At 58.8% G+C, this 8,760-nt stretch overlaps 1 non-coding gene across 1 annotated transcript; it reads right to left on the bottom strand.

Annotated features, from left to right (window-relative positions):
- Positions 1 to 6,030: 6,030 nt before the first annotated feature.
- LOC148647584 (U2 spliceosomal RNA) lies at positions 6,031 to 6,222 on the bottom strand. The gene has a single exon (XR_015927054.1). It is a non-coding gene; the product is annotated as a U2 spliceosomal RNA (small nuclear RNA).
- Between the last annotated feature and the right edge of the window lie 2,538 nt (positions 6,223 to 8,760).

The following is an 8,760-nucleotide window of genomic DNA, read 5'->3' as shown; positions in this document are numbered from 1 at the left end:
GCTTTAAAAGTTTACACTACCCTCCACCTTTACACCCATGTGATCAAGTCCTTCCAACGTTCACGTGCCGCGGCGAATCCCCATCGGAGGACGTCCCACCGAATCCTCCGTGAGACGTCCCTCTTAACTTTCTTTAAGATGGCCGGCACTGATCTCTCTACTCCGTGTTTGACCAGCTCAGATCTTGCGTCCCAGACGTGGAGCTTGGTCAGGCTGATAAGGAGCCATAGCAGAAACGCCGCGTTCCATCTTCGGGAACCAGCCACACCCTTCATTACCGTGTTCAGCGTCAAGAGGGACCCCAGGCCTACCTGTGCGTACAGGTGCTGACTAGACCTCCACACCCTCTGCACGAACCCGCACTCCCAAAAGACGTGGTTAACGGTTTCTTCCCCTGTGCAGCCGTGCCTCGGGCACTGGCTCTTCTTTGACAGTCCGTGCGAGTACATGACGGCCCTGACCGCCATTCGACCCCACACACCAAGCCAGTTCAGGTCTTTGAGCCTGTTGTCCAGGCCCTTTGGTTGGACCTGCTGCCAGATGTCACTGGGCACACCCAGGAGCGCTGGCCTGTCCAGTGCTGTGACCACCAAGTACATCCTCCTATGGCTCAGCGCTACGTCCTTGTCCCGTACCTCTGGATGTGCCCGCAGCCACTGCACTGCGTGGCGATAGTGCAGTGGGAGCCGCTCAGCCTTCGGGGTCGTGTTCTTCCAGGCGGCCAGGTGTCTCATACTCGCTGCCAGCCAGAGGCTCACGAACCGGCCGCACAGGTGGGGCGGGTTACCGTGCAGGATGACGCACAGGTTGGCGACGAACACGCAGTCCAACTTCACTGGGAAGTTCGGGATCCCTCTGCCTCCTTCCACGGTAGGTCTGCACATGTCTGTCCGGCGGATCCGTTCGTATGAGTGGCCCCACACGAAGGTAAACACTGTTCTTACCAGTTCCTTCCTCCTCCTTGCTGGTAGGGGGTACACTACTGCCAGGTGGAGAAGCAAGGGCAGGATCTCCACCTTCAGCACCAGCGCCTTCCCTATCCACGTCAGGGATCGTTGCTGCCAAAGGCCCAGCTTCTGCTTGATCTTCCGGAACCTGGCCTCCCAGTTCAGTCCTGAGGGGTCCAAGGTGTGAAATAGGACCCCCAGGATTTTCACCGGGTCCGTTGTTTGTTTCAGTCCTCCGGCGACCTCCGGTACGTACGGCCAGGTTCCAAAAAGCTTCACCAGGCTCTTGGCGCGATTCAGTTGGGCGCCGGTGCCTCTGGAGTAGGCCTCCACGATTTCCAACACTCTCCCCAGACTCCTGTCAGAGCTGAGGAAGAGCGTCACGTCGTCCGCGTAGGCCGCGATTTTAGCTTCCTGCCCACCTCCACCTGGCACTTTAATTCCCTCCACTCCAGTGTCCTTCCGTAAAGGGTCCAGTAGCAGCTCGAGGTAGATAACGTACAGCAGGGGCGAGAGTGGACATCCCTGTCGCACACCACACCTTACCGGAATCCTCCTCCCTACTGCTCCGTTGACTCTTACCCGGGACGCAGCGCCGTTGTAGAGCGCTTCAATCCACCTGACAAAGACATCAGGCAGACCCTTCTTCCTCAAGAGTGCCCACAGGATCCCATGATGGACCCGGTCGAACGCCTTTGCCTGGTCTAGGCTCACCAGCATGAGCGGCAGGCCTCTGTCCTCCACCCAGGCGATGATGTCCCGGATCAGCTGCAGGGTCCAGCTGATCTTCCGGCCTGCCACGCCACATGTCTGGTCCGCCCCGACCAGCGCCGGCATCACCGTTTTCAGACGGCCGCCCAGCACCCTGGCCAAGATCTTATAATCAGTGCACAGGATCTGGATCGGCCTCCAATTTCCCAGGTCCGCCTTGTCTCCTCCCTTGTAGATCAGAGTCACGACGCCGGTCTTCATAGAGAGGCCCAGTTCATTGCTGTCCAGGGCCTCATTGAAAACCTGCACCAGAAAAGGCTCTAGTTGATCCCAGAAGGTCCGGTAGAATTCCGCTGGTAGGCCGTCTACTCCAGGGACGGTTCCCTTCTTCAATCCAAACAATGCTGTTTTTATTTCCGCCCCCGTCACAGGCCCAACCAGCGAGGCGGGATCGTCTACCGCCTTTTCCACACCCTCCAGGAGCCTCTCCTTGATGCTGGCGTCGATCTCCTTCTCCTGGAACAAGGCTGTATAGAACCCTGTGGCACACTCCAGCATCCCGGGCAAGTCTGTGGCTGCAGTCCCATCCTCGCGCCGTATACTTTCGAAGCAGCAGCGCTCCTGCTGCTTTCTCACGGCGCTGAAGAATTGGGGTGAGCACTGTTCTTCTCCCTCCTTCCAAACTCCCCGCAGCCTGAAAAGAAAGTTCTTTGCTCTCTGCAGCCACTTTTCCCTAAGCAGGCTCCTGACGTTGGCGATCTTCTCGCCGTCGAAGGCACCCCCCTGGTTCAGCTGCTCATACAGTGCTTCCAGCTCCTCTTGGAGCTGGGCGCACTGGCGTTCCTCCAGACTCCGCCGGATCCAGCAGTATCGCCTGGTGACCGTTGCGAGAGTCTGTTTGCACGATTCCCACCAGTGCACCGCAGAGCTATAGAGCTCCCTCTTCTTTTCCAGGTCTTTCAGCACTGTCTCGATCTTCCTTCGGTATCTCTCCTCGTGAAGAACTTGTTTGTTCAGCTTCCAGTACCCAGCCTGGAAGCGCGGGTCCTCAACACCGAAGGAGACCGTGAGCAGCCGATGGTCCGAGAACCAGGTAGGGGTCACTTGCCTGCTTAGCGTTGTCCACTTCACAGTAGAGAGGATGTAGTCGAGGCGTCGAAAACTCCCTCTTCCATTGTCCCAGGTGTGGTGTGCAACGTTCTTAAACCCATCTCGAAGGCCAAAATCCGCGATCAAGGACCTCAACAGATGAACTCCCTGGCCGCGCGGGTCTCCCAGGTCGATGTTGAAGTCGCCGCCTACAATCAGCTCTCTATTGGTGTACAGCACGGGCTCCAGGTCTTTCAAAAAGGAGCCCTGCTGCCTTCTGTCTGCTGGGGCGTACACGTTAACCAGCCTTATCTTCACTCCCCTCCAGGTTCCGTCCACCACCAGCAGACGTCCGGGAATTACTGAGCTGACTGTTTGGGCGGCGAACCCTGGCAAGCCGCACAGGATACCCACACCAGAGGAGTTCACCCCTCCGACACTCCACCACGAAGGACCCTTCCTCCACTCCCTCTGAAGGGTCCTCACGTCGTCGAGGTCCTTGAGATGGACTTCCTGCAGAAAGATCACATCCAGATACCTTCGAGACAGGTAGGAAAACACTGCCACTCTTTTTTCCTGCTTCCTCAGACCCCTCACGTTAGCTGTTGCAACTGTGAGGGTCATGGCGGGTCTTGAGGGGGGCTGTCACTCTCCATTCCCTCCGATCGGCTGGAATCAGGTGAGCTCGCCGTCCCTGCTGTACTCTCCGAGCTGCCATCCTCTGTGTCCATAAAGTGGACCACGCGGCTGTCCGGGGACTCTCGTTCCGGAGTTGGCGTTTCAGGCTGGCAGTAGACTACGGGGCTGCCATCGTCCGTTACGTTGGCCGCCACTGAGTAGACGGCCAGCATTGCCGCCCCTGACCCCTGCCCTGGGGGGAGAGATTCCGAGGTGCTTTCGGCCTCGGAGTCACTCGAGGCCGACAAAACTCCCTCCTCCTCTTCCATCCCCTCAGAGTCTGCAAAGTCTCCCGGGTCTTCCTCCTGGCCTTCCTCCTCGGCCGTCCTCTTCTTCTTTTCCTGCGTCTCCTGTTGACGCCTTTCCGCCCTCTGCCTCTTTGACCTCCTCTTCTTCCCTGCGCCCTGCAGGATTACCATCCCCTCCTCCTCTGTTGGCGTCGGTGTCGGTGTCGCAGTTCTTCCCCCGTCCTTCAGGGGGCGCCCCTTCTTCACCACCTCCGCCCAGGTTCCGGCCCCTCCGTCTGCTCCTCCTGATGTTCCCGGCTGTTCACCGTCCCCTCCCTGCGCCGTCTCCAGTTGCTCCACGTCGGAGCCCCACGACGTTCCTGGTCGCTCTCCGTCCTCTTCTCCCTGGTGCACCTCTCTCCCCTGTCTTCCTCCCTTCTTCTCCCCCTTACCAGGGGGTCTGCTACCCTTCGGCCGGCCTTCCCCCTCACTAGCCTCGTCTTCCTGCGCCATCCACTCTCTGACCACCTCCTCCATGCTCTCCTCCTCGGTGGCCGCCTTCTCCGCGGCCGTCTTCTTCGTAGCCGCCTCCTCCGTGGCCGCGCCCCTCTTTTTGCACTGCCGGAACAGGTGGCCTCTATCCCCGCACAAGGAGCACTCTTTCACCTTGCACTCTCGGGTTTGGTGTCCCTGACAGCCGCACTTGCCGCACTTCTCCGCCGTACATGCCCCCTCTCGGTGCCCGAAAGTCCGGCACCTCCTGCAAAAATCAGGCTGGTCCCAATAAAACATGTACCCCCTACCTCCTCCGATGGCGAATGTGCCTGGTGGGTGGCTGTATCCGTCCTTTGATGTTTTATCCTGCCGCAACTCCACCAGATACCGACGTTTTCCCGTCCACACAGTACGTGTGTCCTTGAGCCCCAAGGGACCCGCCTTCACATCCACGTACCTGCTTAGGAAGGTACTCACGTCGGCGTCTTTCACAAACGGATCAAACATGTGCAAAACCACCCACCTCTTGCTGTCGCTCTGCAGTCCCCCACACTCATACTCCGGAAATCCGCCGTTCTTAATGATCTCGATGCATTTCCCTACCGTTCTCTTGTGGATATCGGCGCTGATGAAGGTGGTGTCCATGAATTTCTGTGGCTGGTTCCCCTGCACACACAAGATCTCTGCCGCCTTCAGCCCCAAAGCTCCAAACAGGACGTCATCCTCGAACTTCTCCCTTCCAGGTGGTGCCGTCTCCGGCTTCCAGCGGAAGCGGAGAGTCCACTTAATGCTGGGGTCCTTCCCAGCCCTCCTCGCCTCTCCAGGCCCTGCAGCCATGGTTGGGCAGCCTTTCGGCCACCAAAACAGCCAAGGAATGCAAAGCCGGGTGAAAAATCAAAAGTCCGACGTCCAAAGGCAAAAATCGTAGTCCAAAAGCAATCCGGGTCCAAAATCCAGGCAATCCAAACGTGTCTCCGCAAAACGCTGTCCTCTTGTTCCTCTCTCCCTCGACCTCTGACCTTAGCCAAAAGGCCGAGAAGCGATGCCCACAAAGGCGCGGACCGACGCGCGGGCGTTCCGCTGGCGCACAGTGGCGCAGGCCGACTCCTCTGGAGCCCGGGACCCGCGCAGCTGCCGGCCTCCCTGCAGCCAGAGGCCTGCCGCGGGACTCTGCTCCCCCACTCTCTTGCCTGCCCGCCTGCCTTCCTGCCAGTCCCGGGCGGGGGCCCTGCTCTTTGATCTTCTGTCAACGGCCCGACAACGACCGCAGCCGCAGGGGGCGCCAGCCGCCCGGCCTCCTTAGCTTAGGCCCCTCCCACCGGCAGCAGCTGCGCCCAACCGGCTGCAAGCGAAAGCCGAGCGCCAGCACCTGCGGGCAGAGGCAAGGGGCAGCTCTCTCTCGGGAGGGAGGGAGGGACGGGGACGCGCGCGCACACACGCCTGCCTGCCTGCCGAAACAAAAGAAAGAAAAGGTGGATATACTAAGTTTTTTGGAGGGAAAACGCCCAGCTGTCGAAAGGGGCCCGCCTGCAGGGACGGGGACGGACACACACGCAAGCAAGCAAGCAAGCAAGCAAGCAAGCAAGCAAGCAAGCAAGCAAGCAAGCAAGCCACGCCTGCCTCCCTGGGAAAAGGCTGAAAAACCTAAGTTTTTTGGAGGGAAAACGCACGGGAGCCGAAAAGGGGGCCGGCCTGCTTGCCCAGAGAGTCGAGACGCGGGAAAGCGCACAGAGGGAGCACGGGAACCGAGAGGGCGAGAGAGAGACAGAACACAGAGACACACAGATGGGGGACGAGGGACGAGACCCGAGAAGAAGGAGCTCCAGTCCACTTCGCTTGCTCGCTCGCTACCTACCTACGTCTGTCTTTTCACCGCTGAGAGAAGGTGGTGCACCGCTCCCGGAGGCGCTGCAATACCGGGCCGATGCGTGGAGAGGACGGAGCAAGCTCCTGATCCAGCTCCCTGTTCCAAAAATCCGTTTAATATGTGGTCCCCCGATGGGGGACGTATCAGATATTAAACTGATAAGAACAGATTTTTTTTTTTTTTTTTTTTTTTTTCTCTTATAAAATATACTTTATTCCGAAAAAAAACACATCTCAAAAGGAAAACATCTCATACAATAACACTCCACAAGTTAAAACAACGGCGGAACGGCGGCGATTGTCCGTTTTCAATCCTTGCAAGGGTGGGCGGATTTGCGCTATTATGAGTGTCCCTCCAAACCCTACCGCTTGCTGTAACCCATTAATCCCTGTACAGGGTCCATAGGCCTTTCCAGCGCTCCTTTGCCGTGGGGAAACCCCATTTAGCAACGTCGCGCTTCATCCTCCTCCTGAGGTCCGCCAGGATCCTCTCCTCCAGCTCCCTCGCTCCCCACTCGATGTTGTGCCGGATGAGATTGTTCCTCGCGTCCCACAGGCCTTTCTTTGTGAGGGACAGCAGCAGCCACAACAGGAACTGCGTCCCCCTGTCCTGTCCGGTAGGTGCCAGCCCCAGCAGAACGTACTGGTAACTGAGCACCGCACCCGTCCCCAGGAGTTGCATGGTGTTGTCCATTCTGCCCCACACCGCCTTGGCGAAGGGGCAGCTCCAGAACACGTGCTCCTGAGTCTCCTCGACGAAACACGTGTCCCGGGGGCAATGCGGATTCCTGGTAAGCGAGTGTCTGTAGAGGACCTCTCTGGTAGCCAGTCTCTTGTGTACGGCCATCCAGTTGAGGTCCTTCAGTTCGTTGTCCAGTTCTTTAGGCTGCGTCCTTTCCCAGACTTGTCTGGGGACTCGCAGCCTTTCGTCGGCGACCAGATGCCCCCTCACCTCTTTGTACAGAGCTCTGTGGTTGGTGCAGAGCTCTGGCTGTCTCGTGGCCTCGTACCTCCTGCTCCACTTGACAGCGTGGGTGTAGAACTTTGGTCGCCTCTCTGCCTTGGGCCCAGTGTTTGACCACTGGACCAAGTGCCTCATCGGGATGGAGAGCCACAGCCTGACAAAGTACTGGTACTTGTGGCCGATGGGCTCCCGCAGCGCCCGACAGAGGTTGCAGTAAAAGATGCAGTCGAGTTTCAGGGGGAAATGTGGGACATCTCGACCCCCTTCCTCGACCGGCTGACACATCCGGTTTCTCGTGATGTACTCGTACCTGCCGCCCCAGACGAAGCCGAAGATCATCCCTTGCAGCGCTCGTCTGAGTCTGGCCGGCAGCGGGTACACCACCGCCAGGTAAACCAAAGCCGGCAGGACGTCTGCTTTCAACACCATCACTTTCCCTGTGTAGGACAGCGACCGCGTTTTCCACAGACCCAGCTTCGCGTTCACCTTGGCGATCCTCTCAGTCCAGTTGTTGGTCTCGTTGTCCTGGCTCTGGAAGGAAACCCCCAGTATTCTGAGGGGCTCCGTGCAGAGCTCGAGACCCTCCGGCGCCGTCGTCCTGTGCTTCCAGGGCCCGAAGAACTTCAGTTTGCTCTTTCGGCGGTTGAGCTTCGACCCCGAGGCTCTGGAGTATTGCTCCATGACCTGCAGGGCCCTCCTCAACCCCCTGTCCGACCTCAGGAACAGCGTCGTGTCGTCGGCGTACTGGGAGATCTTCAGGGTTTCCCCCGCGCCTCCCGGTATCTCCAGGCCGTCGATGACGGGGTCCCGTCTCACCGCCTCTGCTAGGGGCTCTGTGAAGAGAACATAGAGAAGGGGTGAAAGGGGGCAGCCCTGTCGTACTCCGGATTCCTGGGGAATGAAATCCCCCAGGTTTCCGTTCACGTTCACTCTGCTGCCCACGTCAGAGTACAGAATCTGAATCCAGCGGCTGAAACTCTCTCCGAAACCGAAGCGTTCCAGCACCCTGAACAGATAGCTGTGGTTCACTCTGTCGAAGGCTTTCTCCTGGTCCAGGCTGACCACCATCATGGGCACGTTCCGGTCCTCGGCCCAGGCGATGGCGTCTCTGGTCAGCTGGAGGTTCCAGCTGACGGATCGCCCCTCCACCCCACACGTCTGGTCGCTGTGGATGATGTGGGGGAGGGCGGTTCTCAGTCTGCCGGTCAGGAGCTTGGACAGGATCTTTACGTCCACGCAGAGCATCGTGATCGGCCTCCAGTTTTTGAGGTCGGCGGCGTCTCCTCCCTTGAAGAGCAGGGAGATGACGCCCTCCCTCATGGTGTCTCCGAGTTTCCCCCGGCGGAAGATCTCCTGCGCCACTTCCACCAGATCTGCCGCCAGGGTGTCCCAGAAGCAGGTGTAGAATTCCTTGGGGAGTCCGTCCGGCCCCGGCACCTTGCCATTCTCCATGGACAAGAGCGCCGCCTTCAGCTCCTCGGCCGTGATCGGACCCTCCAAGTCCTCCCTCACCTCCTCCGGTACTCGTGCCGTCAGCCCCTCCAGAAAAGCATCGCCTGCCTCCACCTCCGTCTGCTTTTCTGAAAAGAGCTCCGTGTAGAAAGCGGTGGCCGCCTCTACTTTGTCGCTCTCGTCCAGCACTTCCTCTCCATCTCCCCGTCTCAGGCTGTGGATCACCCTCTTTTTCTGGGCTCCCCGGACCTGGTTGAAGAAATAGGAGGAACAGGTTTCATTATTTTCGTAATGCTCCCTCTGTGCTTTGACGAGGAAAGCCTTGGCTTTC

The sequence above is a fragment of the Lepisosteus platostomus genome, chromosome 15, assembly GCF_059453375.1.
Source record: "Lepisosteus platostomus isolate fLepPlt1 chromosome 15, fLepPlt1.hap1, whole genome shotgun sequence".
Lineage (NCBI taxonomy): Eukaryota > Metazoa > Chordata > Actinopteri > Semionotiformes > Lepisosteidae > Lepisosteus > Lepisosteus platostomus.
Note: the sequence above shows the minus strand (reverse complement) of the source record. Positions and strands in the feature narration are given on the sequence as shown.